This window comes from Cupressus sempervirens, chromosome 7 (assembly GCF_028749045.1).
Source record: "Cupressus sempervirens isolate cs-2001-9-10 chromosome 7, ASM2874904v1, whole genome shotgun sequence".
Taxonomy (NCBI): domain Eukaryota; kingdom Viridiplantae; phylum Streptophyta; class Pinopsida; order Cupressales; family Cupressaceae; genus Cupressus; species Cupressus sempervirens.
In genome coordinates this window covers 208753260-208777632 of record NC_143124.1, presented here as the reverse complement: position 1 = coordinate 208777632, position 24373 = coordinate 208753260, and positions in this window count along the sequence as shown.

The window sequence follows — 24373 nt, the reverse complement described above, 5'->3', positions numbered from 1 at the left end:
TAATCTAGCTTTGTTTCTTGTTATCTCACCATTCTCATCAAGTTTTTTTCTAAACACCCATTTGGTACCAATTATATTCTTATCAGCTAGTCTAGGAACTAGGGTCTAGGTTTTGTTCTTTCCAATCTAATCTATCTCCTCTTCCATAGATTTATACCACTCATCATCTTATAGTGCATCCTTCACTATTTTGGGCTCAACCTTGCTCAATAGACATGATTCATTCCTAAGTGTATTCCATGTCATTAGTTTGGCATCCTTGTCACCAATGATTTGATTAGAAGGGTGATGTCTTCTTAAATATTTGGCTAACCTTGGTTCTATCCTTGTTTCCATGTTTGATCCTTTAGCTTTAGAGTCATTTTTTTCTTCTTCATCTAGTACCTCATAATTTCTCTCATGTGTGTTATTTTCAAAATTAGAATATGCATTTTCTACATTCTATAGCTCAGCTTCTAAATGCAGCTTGGCATTCATTGGCTATGAGTCAACCGATACTAAAATTTGTTGCTAACTCCCAACTTAATTTGCAACATTTTCTTAAATATTCATTCCTTAATAGAAGTATACAAAGGATCTATAATCCTCTTATTGCTTGAACTTATCAACTTGAACTTTTGCATGCTCATCAAAATTTACATTTGCACTCTCACAAATCTTATTAGTGTTTGTATTCAAACTGATGCAGAGCCCTCTGTATTTATCTTCAAGGAATCTTAGTTCATCTCAAGGGATTCACAATAGGCTAGTACACCCTCAAGGAACCAAGAACATCTCAAATATTACAACAAAGAACCTTGACATTATACACCGATAAAGACAACATCTTCACTCACACAATCAGATTGCTATGTCTGATTGAATTGTTCATAACTCCAGTTCTAAATATCTTATTGAAAAACCCTTTGGAGGAATTGTTCTAAATTATTAATTATAAAACATATCCAACGATGAGACCAATACAATAAGAAGATTATAAATTATGTACTCTGAACCAAGACCCATATTTTCTGTCATAAACCAGAAACAAAACTGGTAACCCTGCCTAGGGCATTAGTTATCTTCTTCAAAATAAATCTAAATTAAACCAAACCAATTCCATATTATCCATTATTGAGTCTAGTTTCCAAATATTTAAACCATTAATTTTTTTCATTCATATATAAAGTTTCAAGCACAAATCACTGTCTGTAACTCCAATGAAAATTGTTGAAAACCAGTTTTCACTCAAATGCCCATAACTTTCACAAATCTATATAAAAATGATTCAAACCAGTTGGAAATTAAAGGTAGTTAACATATATTTCCAATGAATATCATTAGAGATCTTGAGTCTCCAAAATGTGTTCACATCACACGCTGCAATATGACTGTATTCAGCGAATCTCAAATCTGCAAACATCCACTTTCACCAAAATACCCATAACTTATTCATTTCTTCATAAAATTGAACCAAAACAAAAGAATGAGAAGAAGGATTCATAATACTATATATCCACTACTATATTACATGGTTTCCAGGCTGTACATGTCCATACAAGGCCTGGAAACTACTCTAAAACTAAAAAAAACCAATCAAAACCACAACAATAAAATGCACCAAAAATGTATCAAAGTATTTCCTCTTCTCCAAATTGATTTGGTTCGACCATAAAATGAGTTTTATATCCATTTGATAGTTATAAACCTTCCTAACTACCCACAAGACCAATCATATACCTTTTTACATCATTTTTCTATTATTAACAACTTTCTCAAAGTTGCATTTTACAAATTTTTATGCAACTTTTACATTTTTGAAAACAAATGGCTTCATAGCCTTTAAAACTTGACCCAAATACAATAAAAATGACTCAAATGACTTTAGATGGATGTCAATAGATCCATTCACCAATTAAATAAAATTTTGTACATTATTTATCATATTAAGACCTCATTTGACAACTTATTACAAATGGCTTCTCTAGCTTTTATATCTTTGTCTTCTTGAAATTTAATGCGCTCTTGCACCATACTCCCAACCTTGAAAAGTTTCCAAGTCCCTTGGAAACATGGAATCAATAACCTGCAAGAAAAAATATTAGATTAAAATCCTCATCTTTTCCTTTGCCTCTTCATGCCTTTATCACCATCATCTTTTCCCTTAAGGACATAGGACTGTCCTCAAAATAATCTTCTCAAATACTCCTTTTAGTGGAGCATTAATGGTTGCAACATCCACGGTGCCTTATCAGTAAGAGATCCATCTTTACCATTGTTGCTTCAAACTCACCACAAACAACTCTCCCCTATGCCTCACCTATGAGTCCTCCTCTTTTCCTCTCTCCCTAGTCTCTTGGAAATCAACTAGACCAATCCATGGCCCTTGACCATTCATCTTACCCAATAGTAGATCTTGGAAGATGCCTCACCTTCTTTGTGCCATGCACCTTCTACCCAGCTTTATCTCCATTGGAGAATGGTTATGATAGACCTTCTCTTGTCTACCCATACATTCCAACCTTCATATGCAGCAAGATGGATAAGCACCTACAACCAAAACTCATCAACAAAACAAATACAAATTCTTCAAGGTCCTGGTGTGGATTGCCTCCCTCGGCGCTCTACCCACACACTCAAGATCTTCAAGCTCTGATACCAATCTGATGCAGAGCCTTCTGTATTTATCTTCAAGGAATCTTAGTTCAACTCAAGGGATTCACAATAGGCTGGTACACCCTCAAGTAACCAAGAACATCTCAAATATTACAACAAAGAACCCTGACATTATACACCGATAAAGACAACATCTTCACTCACACAATCAGATTGCTATGTCTGATTGCATTGTTCATAACTCCAGTTATAAATATCTTATTGAAAAACCATTTGGAGTAATTGTTCTAAATTAGTAATTATAAAACATATCCAAAGATGAGACCAATAAAATAAGCAGATTATAAATTATGTACTCTGAACCAAGACCCATATTTTCTGTCATAAACCAGAAACAAAACTGGTAACCCTGCCTAGGGCATCAGATATCTTCCTCAAAATAAATCTAAATTAAACAAAAACAATTCCATATTATCTATTATTGAGTCTAGTTTCCAAATATTTAAGCCATTTATTTTTTTCATTCATATATAAAGTTTCAAGCACAAATCACTGTCTGTAACTCCAATGAAAATTGTTGAAAACCAGTTTTCACTCAAATGCCCATAACTTTCACAAATCTATATAAAAATGATTCAAACAAGTTGTAAATGAAAGGTAGTTCACATATATTTCCAATGAATATCATTAGAGATCTTGAGTCTCCAAAATATGTCCGCATCACATGCTGCAACATGACTGTATTCAGCGAATCTCAAATCTGCAAACATCCACTTTCACCAAAATACCCATAACTTATTCATTTCTTCATAAAATTGAACCAAACCAAAAGAATGAGAAGAAGTATTCATCATACTATATATCCATTACTATATTACATGGTTTCTAGGCTGTACATGTCCGTACAAGGCCTGAAAACTACTCTAAAACTAAAAAAAACCAATCAAAACCACAACAATAAAATGCACCAAAAATGTATCAAAGTATTTCCTCTTCTCCAAATTGATTTGGTTTGACCATAAAATGAGTTTTATATCCATTTGATAGTTATAAACCTTCCTAACTACCCCCAAGACCAATCATATACCTTTTTACATCATTTTTCTATTATTAACAACTTTCTCAAAGTTGCATTTTACAACTTTTTATGCAACTTTTACATTTTTGACAACAAATGGCTTCATAGCCTTTAAAAATTGACCCAAATACAATACAAATGACTCAAATGACTTTAGATGGATGTCAATAGATCCATTCACCAATTAAATAAACATTTTTACATTATTTATCATATTAAGACCTCATTTGACAACTTATTACAAATGGCTTCTCTAGCTTTTATATCTTTGTCTTCTTGAAATTTAATGTGCTCCTGGACCACAAACACTTGTATGCCTTACTTCTAGTGGAGTATCCAAGGAATATGCCTTCATCACTTTTTGCATCAAACTTACCATTTCTAGTACCTTTAAAAATATAGCATTTACAACCAAAGACTTAGAAATGTTTTATATTAGGTGAGTGACCATACCAAAGTTCAAAAGGTGTTGCATTTGTACCTTTCTTGACTTGGACTCTATTCAGTGTGTAGACTACAATGCTTATAGCTTCTCTCCAGTACTTTAGTGCAACATTTTTCTCCATCATCAAGGTTCTAGCACAACCAATCATTGACCTATTTCTTCTTTCATCAATACCATTTTGTGGTGGAGTTCTTGGTGCTGATGTTTTCCTTTTGATGCCTTTTTCATTACAAAATATCTCAAACTCCTTTGATGTAAACTCACCTCCTCTATTTGACCTTAAGCATTTTAGATTTTTCCCTATCTCCTTCTCAACTCTAGCCAAATACCACATAAATTTTTGAAATGCAGTAGATTTTTTCTTTAAAAACATAGCAGTCATTATCCTTGAATAATCATCTACAAATATTATTATGTATTTGTCTCCTAGGTAGCTTTGCACTTCTATTGAACCACATAAGTCTATATGGACTAGCTCTAGCACTTCTTTGGAAGTGTATGTTTTTCTTTTGAAACTAGACTTAGTCAGCTTTCCTAGTTGAAATTGTTTGCATTTAGTGTTCTCAAGTTTCTTTAATTTGGGCAACCCTCTGACCTTTTTCTTTTTGTGGATACTAATCCGATTATCAAAATTAACATGACACAATATTTTATGCCACAACCATACATGACCAAGTCTAACAACAAGACATGTTGCATCTTCCATATCTAGGTAAAATAGATTAATCCTAGTTTTTTCACCTTTTCTTATTAGATTTCCATCACTGTCATAGATCTTGGCAGTTTTGTTTCCAAATTCAACTTTGCAACCTACATTGCCTAACTGTGATACACTCAACAAGTTGTAGTTCAATCCTTCAACATAGTATGCATTATCACATGAAATTTTCTCTATGAGTTTAATGGAACCCTTTCCTTTGATTTGACATTGAGCATCATTACCAAATCTAACACTATTTCCATCATATTGAGTAAATGTAATGAGCTTACTTTTATCGCTTGTCATGTGATGTGAGCATCCACTATCTATGATCCACTTATCATTCTTATTCACATAGGTTACCAATGTTGTTGCTTCATCTTCATCTTTATCTGATTCATCCTTCATGGCCACATAGACTAGTTCATCATCATTTTTATTAGAATCCTCTTCAACAATATAGTATCTTTTTCCTTTCTCCTTGTAGTTTTTGCTATCATCTTCTCTCCTATTCTTATACTTGTTTCCTTCTTTTTAGTTTTTTTTTTTGTGTGCATCTTGTAGCAATATGGCCTACTTCATTGCAATTTAAACATATGATATGGAGCTTACCTTTGAATTTACCTTTACCTATATGGAATCTTCTAGCTAGTAGTGCTTCTAATTTTTCTACATCTTCCTCATCTATGCTACTATCACTAGATGCATGCTTTCCTTTTTTTCTCTTCTTTCTTGATGTCTCCTCCTTAGTATCTTTTATTGTCATCTTGGCCTTGAAAGTAGATTCAAGGTTCTCAAGTCTATAGTTATCAAAATTGGATAATTCAAATGTAGAAAGTCTTCCCACTATTCCTTCAAAGGTTAGCATGTTTCCTTGTACACACCTTAGCTCTTGGATGGCTCAAACTCTAATAGCATAGATAGGGAGTAGAGTTCTTAAGTATTTTCTGATGATAGTTTCTTCTTCCAATTGACCACCTAGACTTCTTAATGCACTTACCACTTCTTTTATTCTAGCAACATATTGAGCAACATGTTCTCCTTTATCCATTTTCATGTCATCAAACTTTCCTCTTAGGTCTTCTCTCTTTTCTCTCTAGATATTTTGATCTCCTCCATATATATCTAATAAAGCTTTCCACATCTTGAATGAAATGACACAATCTTTGATGTCATCATATTCTACATAGCTGAGTGTGGAGGCAATCTCTAGCTTTTCTTGATTGTGCTCCTTCCTTTTGCTCAAATCATCTACAGTAAGAGGTCTAGTTGGATTTGCATGTTTTGTTCCAATTGAGGTTTTTGCATAGTCACCTATTAATCCAAGATGCAATTTCATCAGACTTTTCCATACAACAAAGTTGTCTTTTTTGGGCTTGGGAACTTCTCACTTGGACATCTTGATCTTCCTACTTCTAGTACCTTGAAACTAAATCAGCAGATGGCTCTGATACCAATTGTTAGAAATGCTTTAGAATAACTAGGGGGGATTCAAGGTCCAACATGTCCAATTCAAACCTTTTCACTAAGTGTAGTGAGCCCATTCAACCATTCATTCATCCAAGAATTAACTTATCTAATTAGCAAGTTACTATAAATCAACATGCAAGCATAACACATAAGAAATCAACATATAACATAGTAATTTATGTGGAAATCCAATTTGGGAAAAATTACTAGTAACATGCTACTCAATTCTCACTCTTCAAAAGTGATGTCCTATGAAAGGCCTACCCTATTAAAGGCTTACAACACACTATTAAGTGTGACCTTGTTAGAGGATTTATCCACCCTATTAGAAGTAGGCCTTATTAGAGGACTTTAGAACATTCACTTGGAATACTACCTTGTTAAATGATTTACAAATAGCTGTTAGGCCAACCTAAGTCCATAGGATTTTCCCTCCATCCTAACTGATATAATTTCTAGAGAGTAACAATTAGGGAATTTGACTTGATTGCATAATACAACTTAACTTTTAGTTCTCATAGCACTTCTTAGCTCAAGCCATTGCCTAGCTCTCAGTCTCTACAACTCTAACAGCTTGCCCTCCTTTCAAGCTTAGTCTTCTTGAGTCTCCATGCTCAATATACTAGTCTTCATGACCACTTGTAGAAGTAGAGCCTTTGTGCTCTTCCTTCTCCTTAATGTCCTCTTCTTGACACCCTTCTAACTAGTTCACAATTTTTAGCTGTTTAGTAGTAGCAATATCAATAGCATTTGCTTCTTGGTATATGACCCCTTAAATAGAAGTCTTGGATTTCCCTTTCTTCCTTGATTCTTCCATTCTTTAATTTCAATTCATAAACATTACGTAGGATTCATTGTATCTAACCCATATTTTGTTTCGTCTAGAAACTTCTTGAATAATCCTTTTGAATTCACCAGAAAAAGTTTACATAGAATTCTGTGCCACCAGCTCATCATCCTTATCCTACATTTGGTTCATAAAATTCAAGGTAACCACTTTGTTGGCTTAGATTTGGTGAATCTTCATTATTTAAAATAATGTAGCAGCTTGGCACTATTGAGATATTGGTGCTCAGTACATACTATGTTACTCAGCATCAACTATGTTTTACCTAATTTTCAACACCTAAAAATCACTCGACACCTAAAGATCACTCGAAACACACTAGAATTTCTAGTTACTCAGCTCCAACTAAAAATTTTCTTGACTTCAACTAACTTTCTCAGCACCCACTAATGAACTTAGTTTAAGTATTACAATCAATGTTGTTACAACTTATTCCTCCAATGTTTCTAAATGTGACCAACCTTTGTATCTTTGAATATGTTATCAATACATCATTTAACCATTGTCTTTACTGATCCTTGCACTTCATTACAACATCATTACTCAACCTTTCCCTAAGGTACTCTTGTTACATCTAGTTAATCAGATCCTCTTCATCAATCAACTAAGTGATAGTACTTGGATCTTGTAAGAAAATGTCATTCATACAAATAGAAAATTTTCCATCAATGAGAAAACAATGATTGAAAAAATTCTGTTAACAACAAACTTTCTTCTTTCCAACAATCTCCCTCTTTGATCTTCAATAATGAGCTTTTCAATTAGATTTCAAACATATGTATGTATGTATGTACACACACATGCACACATCAAAATTAATCATAGTGGATAAGTTTTCTTTAAAAATTTGGTATATTATTGATTATGAAAGACAATACTAAACCAAAAAAAATTAAATATGTCTATTCAATAAAGGTCCGATAAAATAAAGATGTTAGGAATAAGGTGTCTCAACCTTGGATACTTCCTATTCTTATTGTTTTTCTTGTAAATGTATTTTTTGAAAATAATGTAATTAAGTGTGAGTGTACATGTGCAGTTGGCATATTCATGTGTCACTCCACTTATGTGTGTTGAGATCCTAAATAGTGTGTAAGGAGATCATGACTAAAATGGTTATGATGGATTCCTATGACATATAAGATATATCTTTGGAAGATATGATGATGGGTGAAGACATGAAAACATGTGGCAATTGATCATTGAGTACTGTACACTTGACACTCCATCTAGCATGTGGGGTTTGGGGCATCGACCCAAAAAAAAATTGGTTCCTACTTCTCTAGAGAATGGTAAAATACTAATAGGTTCTTCTTTGGAAGTTTCCCTAAAATAGAAAGTGCATAATAGAGGTGACTTTAGGGTTGTAGATAGAAAAGAGTGAAAGTGTATTGTTGGTAGTGTTTGGTTGTGTCTGAATTTTTCTTCCACATCCTAAAAGAACTTGCATTGCAAGTGTGTTGTAACCCTTGTGTTGAGGATAATACATTGTGCAAGTTTTAGAGGGGTGGGGCTGTTTTACCAAAAGGTTTTTCCCCATCGACATATCTTTGTGTTTGTTTTTTTTTCTCTATTTATTTTCTATATACATGGTTGATTGCAATATTGTTGTTTACATAATATCAAATATGAAATTATAAGGATTTAAATATAATTTGCACAATACTTTCCTTAAGGGATTAGTGTAGGAAGCTATTTCTATACCTGAGTTTCCTTACAAGTGGTATGATAGCTTGATCAACTTTTGATCCTAGTTGTTGGGTAGGATCTTTTGAGCTCATCTCAAGTTGACTAGGATTTTTTGTGTAGAGCATTTAGAATCTTATTTGCAGATTGAGATGGCTAGTTCATCATACAAAAAAATGGAGGTGGAGAAATTTAATGATAATAATTTTGAGTTTTTAGAAACTCAAGATGGATGACTTGATTGAAGATCATGATCAATGGGAGGTGGCTTCACTTGATATGAGACTCATAAGAATATCTCAAGAAGATTAGGATCTCAAGGATCAAAAAGCTAAGAGACTCATTAGACTATGTCTAGCTAATTTAGTTCTCCTAAATGTTCTTGATTTAAATAATATTATTGTAATCATAATATCAAATATGAAATTGTAAGGATTTAAATAGAAGACTAAAGAGATGAGATGAGGACCAGTTAGAATGAATAGAAGATTCTTGCTTTCAAAAAGTCTTCTATATGTCAAATGAAGATTTGTTTTGATGAAATCATAGATGCAAACCACTTTTGAGCATCTAAAGTAAGGATTTAAGTAGAATTTACACAATACTTTCCTTAAGGGATTAGTGTAGGAAGCTATTTCTACACCTGAGTTTCCTTACAAGTGGTATAAGAGCTTGATAAACTTTTGATCCTATTTGTTGGGTAGGGTTTTTTGAGCTAATCTCAAGTTGAGTAGGAGTTTTTGTGTAGAGCATTTTGAATCTTATTTGTAGATTGAGATGGCTAGTTCATCACATAGAAAAATGGAGGTGGAGAAATTTAATAGTAGTAATTTTGAGTTGTCAAAAACTCAAGATGGAAGACTTGATTGAAGATCATGATCTATGGGAGGCAACTTCACTTGATGTGAGACCCACAATAATATCTCAAGAATATTGGGATCTCAAGGATCAAAAACTAGAAAATGGGCTAATGTCTAAAATGCTACAAGAAAATCACATACTCAATAATCATACAATAACACCCTCTAGTCTACCATGAAAGCCAAATGAATCAAAACAATAAAGAAAATCTAAAACTTTTTCTTTCATTTGTAGCTCCCATGTACTTCTTTCTTCTCCATGTGATGTAGCTCCAAATTTCCTATAATGCACACAATATTGAGACAAAATTCTATGTTAATGATGGTGCTATGAGAATACTTGAAGATATGATTTTAGTGTGAGAAATGGAGTGAAAAATGTAAAAAAGACAAGGACTAGAAATGAGAGGAAGAATGCTCATTTATAATCAAAATGGATGATGAGAGCATTGGATTTGTCACCCTTAGATATGCAACTTGGCATGAGATTCCTTTGAGAATACATGACACATATGACAAAAGATGCCAAGTGTAGGATTATATGATGCTTGGAAGTAAAACAAGGCTAAATGTGGAAAAGAATCTATGATGCATCCTATGACACCTCAAGCCCACATAAAGACAAGAATCTATGGCAAAGAAAGCCAAATATGGATGTGTGTAAGAGAATAAGAATATATAAAATATGACATATCTTAGCCAAGTGTGAAAGGAGAATCCATGAGGTGTCACACCCATGTGTCATGATGATGTCAATATTTTGTGAAATATTTGAATTAAAAATCCATTATTCCACAAAAATAGTAATTAGTGAAAACAGAATTAATGGAGGAAAATATGACTTAGGAAATTGAGAATTTCCATGATTTGTGAATACTGGACCAATATATTAATAAAATTAATTAATTGAGGAAGTTAGATAGGAAGAATCATTAGTAATGACATAGGATTAAATTATGGGTTATTTAATACTATAGAGAAAATTAGAAGGTGAATTGCCAGTTTGATTAAATAAGTGTGATAGTATCCTTTAATGAGAATGTGACGATGATACAAATTGAATAAGATGATAATAGGTAGACCAAAGCCATGATCAAACTGATTGATTGATCAAAATTGATAACATGCCAAGGACACATGACATGAATTAAAGATACATAACATTTAATGGATATTGTAAATGCTTCAAGATCGAGATTGATTGATAGGGTTGATCATAATAATATTGACAGATGCAGTCAATATTATCAAAAATGGTTGATAATGCCATGATTATACATTGAAAGACTCAATGATGTACTAGATTGAATGACATGAATGATAGTTTGACCTAGCACTGAGAGCCATGATAGTACTAAGGTTAGATTGATAAGATTTGATGGATTGATAGGTTTCCAATGCACTGAAAGCCACAACAATACCTAGGATTGGACAAATGATGATACATTTGGGATGTTTTACATGTTTTGTGATGATTAAGACTAATTTTGAGTGATTCCAAGTTAATTTGGGGTGATTTTGAGTTGATATGAAATGGTTTTGAGTTGATATGAAATGCTTTCAAGTTTATCTAAAATGGTTTTGAGTTGATTTGAAATGGTTTCTAATGATGTTGAAATGGTTCCAAAATGATGTGAATGAGGATATGATTGATGATAAACACTATTGAGATACAATTAGGTTGGCCAAAAGATCAAAGTTAGTGGAATAAGAAAATGGGATGAATTAGTATGAAAAGTAATGTCAATTCAAGGGCTCAAGAGTATTTTCAAGGTTTACCAATCAAGATAGTGACCAAATAATGAAATAGATAGCTCAATTTTTTCACAACAAATATATGAATCCAATGCAATTGGCAGTTTAAAAATTGGAGTTGAAATGAAAAAGTTATGGCCTCTCGAGTGCAACATAAGGCCTTTGGGAGTAGTTTTGGGCATTCTACTACCCCAAGTGTGCCCGAAACTCACCCAATTGCACCCAAAGTGCACTTGTTAAGCCCAAGTGCACTATGATAGTACCAAGTGCACCCGCGAGGCACTTGGGAAGCCCAACTGTTCCCTAAAAGTGCAGATTGTGCCCTAGAAGGCTCCAGGGGCCAAAAATAGCTTGACGGGACTTGGAATGACCTTGAACTTTGTGTGAGTGCCAAAAATGGTAGAAAAGGAATTAGTCAAACCTGGTCACATTTGGTAAAAATTGGTCAAACAAAGGCTAGATTGAGGTTGGACTAGGTGGAAAGCCTTAGAAGGTTGACAGATAGTGTAGGATGATGCAGGAATGTAAGAATGCAATATGAAGATGATTTGGTGTATTATAATACATTGCCATGGTGGTGAATGAAAATATGAATGAAATAAGATTGAAGAGATGAGATGAGGACTAGTTAGAATGAAGAGAAGATTCTTGCTTTCAAAAAGTGTGCTATATGTCAAATGGAGCTTTGTTTTGATGAAATCATAGATACGAACCATTTTTGAGCATCTACATTTTGCCCCTCTTTGATACAATGTGATTTAGAGCATTGTGTCAAAGAAAATTGATGAGAAGGCCATAAAAACATGCTCCAATAGAAATAATATATATGGGTGCCCCCTCAAGAAATTGACTGAGATATGCACATAGTAGGTCAATTTATTGATAATGAGATGCAAGGTAGCAGATGAAGAAGACACATAAGATGGAGGAGATGAGATGAGAAATTGTTAATATGATGAGAACACTTTTTCTTCTATAAAGTGTATAATATGTCAAATGGAGCTTTATTTTGATACGGAAAATGGAATGTGATACATCCTAGCATAAAGGGCAAAAGTGCTAAATGCAAACCTTTTGCATAAACAAGCACGATGCAGGTAGAAAATGACCTTATCCTTCCTGAGGCATATGTACATGCCTTAGACTCTCAAGGGTACACTTTAACAAGAAAAAAGTAAAATATGACCATCAACCATCTCAGCCCCTCTCATAGATTAGTTTATATCATCTAGTGGCATAGGAAAATGATTGAAGAAAAATAGAGCAAAAAAAAATCACTCACTAAAAAACGTCAACCAATAGCTATTCTTGTCTGTTATTACTTTCTTTTTAGCATTTTAGGTCTTTAGATAGCATTTGATAGGTTGACCATGTGGTGGTTTTGATTGTTGATTCAGGTGATAGGGTCATGGTGACATGTTGGATTGATTGTTGGTTCACATTACTCATATAGGTGTGATTGTCATGGAAGTGCAATGCTTTGAGTTTCAGTGTGAAAAGTGCAAGCATTCACACAAAAAGGGGGTGATTATACATAGTGAGTATTTACAAGGTTTATTATAGATTTTTGGTGGGTTTTGTGTTTTTTAGCATTTTTTTGGGAAATTTGATTTTTTTAGTGTGACTGGTTTCTTTAGGACATTTTATGATTTTTAGGGTTTTTCTTAGGACATTTTCTAATTTTTAGTGATTTTTTCAGGACATTTTATAATTCTAATGGATCTTTTCAAGATATTTTATGATTTTTAGGATTTACTTCAAGATATTTTATGATTTTTTTAGGACATTTTATGATTTTTAATTATTTTTCAGAATCCTATTCAAATGTTTAGGATTTTTTTAGGATCATATTTGAATTTATAGGATTTTTTTAAGATCATAAAAGCATATGCAAGTGTTAGCTCCAATCCATCATGTGATAAGTCCAATGGAAAAATAGTGCTTAGGGATATGCCCCTAGTTCAAATTCAAACTCATGCATAGTGTAGGTAATATGCCCTCGGACAAGACACAAACTATGTACAAAGGCCAATGATAGAGTATGTATAGACTGGTGATGCATTAGGTAAGATAATAATGGATATTAACTAGTTCATGAGCCATGGTGAATAGGTAGGGATGTCTTGTAATATGACTAATATGATCAAGGAATGACAAAAGGGGAAAAAACTAGATGGAATCCCAATAGATAGAGGAGCAACAACTAATTACACATGGCACTTGTTTGCCAAGTTTTCACCATGGTACTTGCCTAAAGTGTCTGTTTTCCAAGTTTTCACTTTTGGATGGAACTTTTCTCTTGACTCAAATTTTTGTGCCAAAACGCCTATTTGCTAGCTTTTCATCAAGGGATCCATTCTATCATGACTTTTTCCTCTCTTTTTTAAAGGACTTTTTGCCTTTTTTTGATTATTTTTAATGACTTTACGATAGACTCAAGTGTAATATTTAGGAAGATGCATGTTGTTGATGGACATGGGCAATGGTTCACCCTCTAGAGTTGTAAGATGACATACTCTAGACCCAAATGATGCAGTAAATATATAAGGTCCTTCCCAATTTGGCTCAGGTTTGTCTTATTTTTCTCTATGCTACTACGTCTTATAGTTCATCTTTAGGACTAGATCACCAACCTCAAAATGATGACCTCAAACTTTCTTGTGATAGCTCCATTTGAGTCAATTTTTGTAAGCTTGCAAATGTGTCAAGGCAGCTTTTCTCCATTCATCAAGAATTTCCAACTCATGGAGTCTATATATTTAGTAGTTTTCATCATCAACAACATCTTGTAGGGACACTCTTAATGATGAAATTTCAACTTCAATGGAAAGTATGGCCTTAGTTCCATAGACAAGACAGTATGGTGTTGCACCAGTAGAAGCATGTACACTTGTTCGGTATGGCCAAAGAACTGGATTTAGTTGCAGATGCCAGTCTTGACCAAAATTATTGATAGACTTTTGGAGAATCTTAACAATGGTCTTATTAGATGCTTCTACTTGACCATTGCCTTGTGAATGGTATATACTAGAGTATCCATGATATATGTTGTACTTCTCATAAAGCTTGTCTACATATTTGTTTTGAAATGAACTACAATGGTTAGTAATAATAGCCAAAGTGACTCCATATCGACATATGATAACTTTGAAATCTACTTTCCAGTGATGAAGTTCAAAGGGATAGCTTCAACCCATTTGGTAAAATATTTTGTTACTATGATAATGAACTTATGGCCATCATAGGATGAAGGAGAAATAGCTCCAATAAGATCAAATTCCCATTGTGAAAAGGGCCATGGAGATATGACTAGCTAATATTCTTGTGCTGGTGCATGGATCATATTGCTGTGTATTTGACACTTATGACACATTTTGGCAAAATCATGGGCATCTTGTTCCATGGTTGTCAAATAATATCTAGCTCTAAGAAGTTTCTTGGCTAGACTTAGACCATTGAAATGACCTCAACATATAACTTTGTGAACCTCATGTAAGGTAGTTTCAGCTTCTTACGAGTCCATGCATGTGAGAAGGGTTTGGTCAAAGGATCTCTCGTAAAGGGTGTCATCAATGATGACATATCTAGTGGAAGTGATAGTAGCCATAGCATCAACTTGCTTGTTGTGTATTCTTAGTAGTTGATGAAAAGAGTTAGTGACAAATTTAGACTTAAGAAAGTCTACCATCTACTTGTAAAGCATTAACTTATCATCTTTGGTGAATGACCAACTGGGAATCACCAAAGACTTGTAAATGTTGAATGTTCCATTGGATAGCTATATTGAGTCTTGTGATCAATGCCTCATATTCTACTATGTTGTTTGTACAAAAAAATGCTATCCTATATGACTTGGGGATTATGTCTCCTTGGGAAGTGATAAACATAATGCCAACTCTTTAACCATTTCATGTATGTGATCCATCAAAGTAAGGCTTCCATTCCTTAGCTACATTCATGTGAAATATGGCTTCATCTGGAAATTCTATCAACATGGCATGATCATCTATTATAGATGATTTTGCTAATTGATCTGCTATAACTTTCTCTTTGATTGCCTTTCTATCTACATATTCTATGTCAAATTCACTAAGGATCATGACCCATTTGGCTAAGCATCTAGTGAGAGCAGCCTTGCTAAGGAGATACTTTATTCAATCAATCTTAGAGACGAGCATTATTTTTTGATGGAGCATGTAATGTCTTAGATTTTGGGCTACAAATACAACAACAAGACAAGCTTATTCAATGAGTGAATAATTTAGTTCATAGCCCACAAGTGTTCTACTAATGTAATAAATGGCTCACTCTCTTCCTTGTTCATCATTTTGTGCTAAGAGAGCTCCTAATCTTGTATCTATAGTAGATATGTATAGAATGAATGGTTTTCCTAGAATAAGAGCCATTAAAACTGGTGGATGTAGAAGATAATCCTTGAGCTAGTGGAAATATTCTTGGCACTACTTGTTTCATTGAAAGGATACTCCCTTACATAAGAGGTTTTGAAAGGAGTGACACTTATCTGCCACTTGTACAATGAATCTATAGATAGATTGTAATCTTCCTTGTAGTCCTCTTAAGGTTTCTAGATTTGTTCAAGAAGGCATTTCAAGTATTTCTTTTACTTTCTTAGGATCCACTTGAATGCATTGTTGAGAAACAATGTATCCTAGGAGCTTTTCATATACAACCCAAAATACACACTTTTTTGGATTTAGATGGAGCTTATAGATTTCCATTTTGATGAATATCTAATCTAGGATGCCCAAATGATCTTTTCTTTTATAGAATTTTCATAGTAAGTCATCAACATAGTCTTCAATGAGTATGTTCATGAAATCATGGAAGATTGTAGTCATTGCTCTTTGATATGTTGCCTTGACATTTTTAAGAACAAATGGCATAACATTCTAGTAGTATGTTCCCCAAGGGCATGTAAAAGTTGTTTTGTGTTGATCTTTAGGGGCTATTCTTATCTTATTGTAGCCAGAAAAGCCATCCATTAGTGATAACATCTCATACCCAACTGTCATGTCTACAATGATATTTATATTTGGTAAAGGAAAATCATTGTTAGTATATGCCTTGTTAAGATCACAAAAATTAGTGCATATCCAAATGCCCCTAGAGTGTTTTCCTATTAGTACGAGATCATATATCCACTCTACATAATCAATGGGTCTTATGAAGCCGACATCCAATAATTTCTTCAATTTAGCTTTGACAAGGAGGGCAACTTAAGGATGCATTTTTTGCAACTTTTTCTTTACTGGTTTGATTCCAAGTTTTAGTGGCAAGTGATGGAGGACTAGTTAAGGATCTGATCTTGGCATGTCTACATAAGACCAAGCAAATTTGATCTACCTCTCAAAAAAGAATTTGACAAATTTATCCTTTTCCTCTGGTGAGAATGAGGCTACAAAATGTATGACATTGGGGTTGTTAGGAGTTCCTAGATTAATATCTTCTATCATTTCCACAAGTAATGTTGATCTTTCCTTTGATGGGGGTGTGTCCAATCTTCCATCCTCAGGTGCTTCAAAGAGGTTTTCACCCTCATATATGTCCTTTATTTTTACTTTTTCATGGTCTAATGGTGCCTTTCAATTTTCACCAAGAGACCTACTATTGTTGTTTTTTGTTATTTTCTCAATTTTATGACTAGAAGATGGAGTTGACTCCCTGAAATATGCCACGACATTTAGATCAATGGAAAATCTATATTTGTGATCACCTTGTGTTAAATTTTCATAGAGCTAAATAATTCTACAATGGCATCATCATTTTCAAACTAGTCAAAGATTAGTGGTCCTTGTTGGTCCCAATCAATAATTTTAGGGAAAACTAGGGAGATGCCATCATTGGTGTTGAATAAGCTTTGTTCAAAGGCATATATGTGGATATTTGCTTTAGTGATATCATCAAGATCATGTTTAGAAGTAGGATGGATTGGATCCCAAAATGTTTTGATCCAAGGTGAAGAATTGGTTTGAGGGATGGGTGGATTCACATGTTTGTCTTCTATAGGGAGACTATCGGGGTCAACAAACATATGGTAAAGACCAAGGGATGTATCAAGATCATCAATGTTGGATACAAATTAGGTAGGTTTAGGTTGGGTGTTCTTAGATGCCTCATTATCATTTAAAGCATTCACATCCTTAGATGAGGATGACTCATTATTAGGAAGCCAAAAAAAAAATGGTTTGAATCCACGTCCCAAGCTATGAGGTCATCTTGATGTAGTGATTAGTTGAACAATGCCTTGTTTTTGAGGTCCCAGGCCACTATATCTATCATGTCCTTTTTTTTGCATGATGGTGAATCCAAGTCCATACCTATCAGGGGATATAGGAGTAAGTTCTTGTTCTACTTTAGCTTTTTCAAACCATGTAGAGGTATTCTAGTAGTCATGTTCTTCATTTAGGCCTCCTCCACTAGTGAAAGACACAAAAGGTTTCTTTTGAAATGTGAACTTAGGCTTGTTCTATATAAGTTGAGTTTTACCATATGACTTGGGAGATAAAGGAAGTTTCCCAATGTGAAAGGCATGTGACATGGAGTACTCACTACAACCATGGTCTTGGATTTTGAGCTTTCCTTTGGATGTGGGTGTGAGTGGGGAAGGATCAACATGCTTGGAGGACTCAAGTGGATTTGCTACATGGTTCATTGGGACCTAGTATGTAGTGGTTCCTCTAAGATTCGCACATAGTTGGAAGGGATCTAGATCACCAGGAATCGTAACCTCTACATTATTATAGGAGAATTTCAAGCATTGGTGGTATGTATAAGGCACCACTTTCATAGCATGGATCCATAGGTGGCCTAGTATCATGTTGTAGTTCATTTCTATATCTAGGACCTGGAATAAAGTATTCTTAGTAGCTAGATGAACTCTAATAGGTAAGATGATGACCCCCATAGAGAAGCATTCACAATCATCATAGGCTGTTATTGTGATCCTTTGAGAGGGATCCACATCATTTTTAGAATAACCCAAACCTTTGACTACTTTAAGTGTATAGATATTCAACCCTACTCTGCCATCTATCAAGACACATTTGAATTTAACATTGTGGACAAAGACTTCAAGGTGAAGAGGATCATTGTGGTTGGGTTTGTCTTTAGGAATATCCTAAGTGGAAAAGGTGATATGTTGTGATGCAAATAGGTTCCCCACCATGGCTTGGAACTAGGAAAAATCAATGTTATCTGGGACTATTGAATCTTTGAGGGCTTGATCCAAAATCTTCTAATGTTGGGGAGATGCATGTAGTAGGTCCAAGATGGATATTTTCATAGGGGTCTTACCGAGTTGTTCAACAAGGCTATAATCAGATGAAGCAGGAGTAGCAAGTCTACTAGGGGGTGTAGTTCTAGTAGAAGTAGTAGGTATAGATGAGGCTCCAGGTAAGGTTATCTTAGTATGACATGTAGTGATAGAATAATGAGGATCTTCAACCTTTGATTTGAATGTGGATATGTGGGAATTTTACTCATTGAAATAGTTAATGGTGTAGTAATATATAGTGCATGTGTAATTCACATTACCTTGTGAGTTTGAGTTTGAACTGGAGGGTTTCTATTTGTCGTGATTACCCAAAGGATATTCAAAGATAGTCTAATTAGAATTGGATACTAGTAGTGATGGATTGACTATAATTACACCATCATCAATGAGGTCTTGTATAGCATGCTTTAGTTGGAAACATGATGAGGTCTTATGTCCTTTGGTGCAGTGGTAATCACAAAATGTTTTGTCATCTCACCAATCTACTTTAGTTATTGGTTCATCTTTTATTGGGGGTAACTGTAGGAAGTTATTATTGAGTAACTATTGTAGTGTAGTCTTAGGAGGTATCCCCAATGGTGTAAATTTCCTATCCTTGGTTCTAGGGTGTCTTTGGGGTTTATCCTATATGGAAGTCTCGATCTTCTATTGTGAGGCTGATGTTTGATTGGGAGTTTGTGAATTTGTAGGGTTTGTAACTTTCAAAGTTAGATGAGGTTGTGTTGTGATAATCATGTGGGCATCCACAATGCCATCATTGGTCACATTCTTTTTTTTGGAGAAAATTTTTGTCTTGTCATTAGACGAGTTGGTGTTTGTGTTTTCCTTGTTTATCTTGAGGATTCTCGTATAGATAAAAACATCTTCAATACTAGCCCCTTTATTGATCACTTTAGTAATGGTGCTTGAATTTTGATTTTGAGCTCGTACATTAAGTCTAAGACTAAGTTTTCAATGCAAAAGTTAACTTGTTGTTCTTTAGGAATGTCTAGTGAGAATTGACTAACTAAGCTTCTCCAACATAGTAAGAATATGATAAATGGTTCTACCATCTTTGCTTTAGTTAAGCACAAATTAGAGAGTGTCACCTCATTTGTAATGTTTAAGGAAAATTAGGAGATGAACTTGTATATGAGTTTTTACCAAGATTTGATAGTACTAGGAAGTTTGGAGTACCATTCAAGTATGGGCCCACCTAGAGACAAGGGAAAAATCTCATGAGATAAGTGGGCTCATCACTGAGTTTGGTACAAGAGGCAAATAATTCTTAGATGTGATCAATAGGGTTTCTTTTTCCTTGATTATTTTCAAACCTTGGAGCCTCAAAGTGTTTTGGGAATGGAGGTATATATAGACTTTTTTCAAATGGATTAGGACATAGGTCCCTTTTTGTATATAGAGCCTATTTCTTTTGGACTCCCAATGCCTCGAATTGTTTGGAAAGTTGTTTGAATTTTTGTAATAGCTCTTCATTAGGGTTTTTTATGACAAATTTCCCTTAAAGTCTTTTGTGCCTATGAGTAGACCATTTGCTATGGCAAGAGCTATGTCTACTTGGTTTTGACATTTCTATGTCTGATGAGTCTGGTGATATGTTAATGGGTGGTGGAGATATGTTAGTACCTCAAAGATAGAATGGTCCCTATTGTGACACATTTTGGGGTACTTGTTGTATTTGTTGTGACATTTTTATAATTGCAATTGATGTACCATGTGTTGTTTTTGTGACACTTGTTGTGGTTGGCGTTGGGATACCTCTATTGGTTGTATGTGAGGTCATGTATGCAAATTTTTGTTGTAGAGGTATTTGTTGAGGTTTTTGTGGCATGTTCTATTGTTTTAAGAAATGTTGCTAGTATGCAATTTGTCACTCAAGGAATATTTGGTAATCTAACTATTGCTTGAGTTGCTCTTGTTGTTTAGCAAACATTTCTTGTTGTTATTGGATTTTTTGTTGAAACATGGAATAGAAGTCAAGTGGGTTTATGTTGCACTGTGTATTAGGGATGTTGGATGTTTGCACCACTTGAGGTTGTTGTTTTGGTTGATGTTGTTGTTGATATTTGGAATGTGTGTTAAGTGGATGTAGACTTGGTTGAGGGTTGGAAGTGTTAAGTCCTTGTGAATTGACCACCATGTTGATATTGTTGCTTTGGCACCTTTGTGTTTTGGAGGTTTCTCCTTGGGACATCATGTTGATTTGACCATGAGGTGAATTCCTTTTGGGAATAGGTGTATTGTCAATAAGACTCTTCCTTTGTGCATCGATAGGGATTGTTGTAGTTGATGTTTCACATGGTGTACTTGTGGTAGGCTCCATAACATTTGATGTCATGACAATTGGTAGGGTTAGGAACAAAGGTGCACTCTATCAATTTCCCTCCAAAGGAGGTATGTTTGGCATCCATAGAGCACAAGTACCTTTAGGTGCATCTTGTTGTTGTATCATGTGACTAAAGTTAATTCTCAATGTCATCTTGGAATATTTAGGGAGAGTCTTGTTTCCCTTCATTAGTTGTGCTTCATCAGACAAGGGATTAATGTTGATGTGTTCAAATGTACTTTGGATGATTTTTATTGTTGGTTCTTGATGGGACCTTATAGGTGCCATTATTGTATTTCAAAAATCCAAAGGTTGTTTTCCCTTATCTAAGTCCAAATTGATCATGGGTTGTATGTTTTCAATGGTTGTGTTGGTTTGATGTTTGGACTTAGGTCTCTCCACATTTGAGTTAAATTTGAAAATTTCTTGGGCTACCAAAAGTTTGAAGTTCTTACAAACATTTTTGTCTTGACATGCCCTAGAAATTTCTCTGTCAGTGATGCCATAGTTAGTGTCAAAGTAATCACTTACGTGTAAAATACTTTGTTGTGTTTTTGATGTATTATAGTTGAAGGTACTTGCATTGGGTTTTTTGAATTCAAAGGAGTGTTTATTCATCCTTAGGTGTGGTTGGTAAATTCTACCTCAAGGTAGTATTGGCATGAATATAGGTTCAAAATTAGGACTCCATTGGATCATCCCATTTGTAGGGGAAGTGTTTGGAGGAAACCTCATGGTAGGTGCATTGTTTTGAGTTTGTTGCATCATCTCTTGGTTATGGTGATCTTATGGATACATGTTTAAGGGGTCTGCAAGCAAAGGTTGTGATGCCTCAATTTGGTCTTCATCAAAGGTTTTTTGGATTTTCTTTTTCTTCTTTTGTCTTGGATGAGGTTTTGGTTGTGTTGGTGCCTCAAAAAATAAAGGTTCATAAAGTTCTTTAGGTCTTTGAGCTAATTATGTCCTAGTAAGTGCTAGCATGATACCTAAGGATGTAAATGAAGTGGAGGAAAGCCTAAATAGACTTTCTACCTCCCAAGTGCACACATAAACTACCAAATACACTCAAAAAGTACTAAGTGTGCCCTTGGTGCACTTGGGGCCCTGAAGGTAAGCAGTTGGTAAGTAGGAGGTATGCAGTGGGTAAACAAAGGTGTTAGGGTGCCTAAAATGCAAAAATGTGAATGTTTTGAGTGATTTAGAGTGTTTAGAAAGGTTTTGGGATGCAATGAAGCCTATGGAAGTGGAGATTAGGGTTCTAGAACCTATAATGAAGTCCTTAATTACCAAGTGCACTCTGAAACTACCAACTATGCACCTAAAGTGTGTAGTTGGTAAAACAGGTCAAAACTTGATAATGAAGATGTGGGTGTGCAAGATATGACTATTTTTTGGATTTTTAGGTGTTTAAGGATGTTATGAAACTAGGAAAATTCCAAATGAAGTAGGTTTTTGATAAAGATGCAAATGTTCTAGGGAAACTATGCAAATGCAAATGTAAAGTGACGTTATGGAGGTTTGACTAGAGGAGATGAAAATGAAGGTTAGGGTTGGATTTTGGACTTGATAAATATGTTATGGGTTGATGTATGAAAGGTAGATTATGAAAGAGATGGTTTCCTAAGGTTGATAATGACATTTGGGATATGCAAAATGAGGATAAGTGATCAAGAAGACAATTTGGTTGATAGACAAGTTGACAGGGTTTGATGGTGAGAATGATGCTAGGATTTTGGAACAATGCAAGATAAATGGGATATAGCACTAGGGTAAGTAAAAATGATGTTTAGGAATATGATAATGTAATCGCAAGGGTTTATGCAATTTTTTTTTAACTTAGGTGAAATCTTTAGAAAGTATTTTGTCTAGGAGTTTAACCTTGTGATAATGGACATTGGATCTTGACCAAAAAGTGATAAAAGATAAAAAGATCAAAATGATAAAGATGAAAAGGTCAAATTTATCAATAAATAGAAAAAATTTGACTTAATAAAATGATAAGAAAAGAAAAAAAGGCTAGTCATGATCCATCATCCATCAACACAAGGAGATACTCTAAGACTCATACTTTGTTTAGATTTTTGACTAAATTCAAAGGTTTTGGGGGTTCAAAATGATGTTTAGGTGACTCAAAAATGGTGGTTAAGCTGATTGGAAATTTAATATGCAAAGTTTCTAAGGTGTAAAATGATATTTTTTGTGCAAGATGCAGTTTTGGGTCAAATGCAGAATGGGGAGGTACAGAGGCTCCTAGATGCAATTTTGGGGTCTTAAAATGTAGTTTTAGGGCCTAAAATGGTCATCCAAGTGCCCAACTATGCCCTGATACTACCAAGTGTGCTCTAATAGTACTAAATACACCTATGGTATAGTTGGGGCTATTTTAGGCATAGTTGGTAGTTTCATGGCACAGTTAGGAAGCTAGGTTGAATATGTACTAAATCTGAGAGAGGTGGTTGCCAAATTGCTATGCCAAGAAGCTAGGATGTTGGGGTTGATTGTAGGATGGGTTGGGAGATGTATAATGGAGGTTTAAAATATAAAGGATGGTTTCCTAAGTGATGATAATGATGGCTAGGAGATACAGGATGCAAATCAGGGCATGCTGAGACATGAGGGCTTATCCACGTATCTAAGGACACTATTAAAGGCTCAAAATGTTGTTTAGAAGCCTAAACTGGGTTCTTAGACTACCAAGTGTGCCCAGATAGTACCAACTACACCTATGGTTGAGTTGGGGCTAGTTTTAGTGTAGTTGGTAGTTTTGGAGTGCAGTTGGGAAGCTAGGCTAAAACTAAGGCAAGTTTAGGTGCTGGGGTTTCCAGATTGATGCCACAATGAGGTAAATAGTAGAGGACAATGCTAAGACTAGAATGGAGGTTCAAAATGATTTTTATGACACCTATAATGATGGCTAAAGTGTTCTAGATGAGGGTTGGACATACAAGGATGCAAGATGGACAATGCAAAATGCAAGTTATGGGGTTGAAATGCAAAGAATGTATGCTAAAGCCTAATGAATGAAATATGAAAGATGAGGAATACTAAGTGAGGACTAAGAGATCCAAGATGAAGCCTATATGATGCAAGTATGAGGTTTAAGCTATGGTGAATGCAAGTGATTCTATGAAAGGATTAAAACTATGCTATGCCAAGCACATCTAGGATCACAAATGGCCATGTTTTGTAAATGTTGAATGTATTGAACCAAGGTTTGCAAAGTTTTGGAAAAGGTTGTAACATTTTGACAATGTGTAATTTTTTGAGAAGGTTCAAAGTGTAAATTTGAATGCTAGAAATTATCTTGATTAATGTTTCAC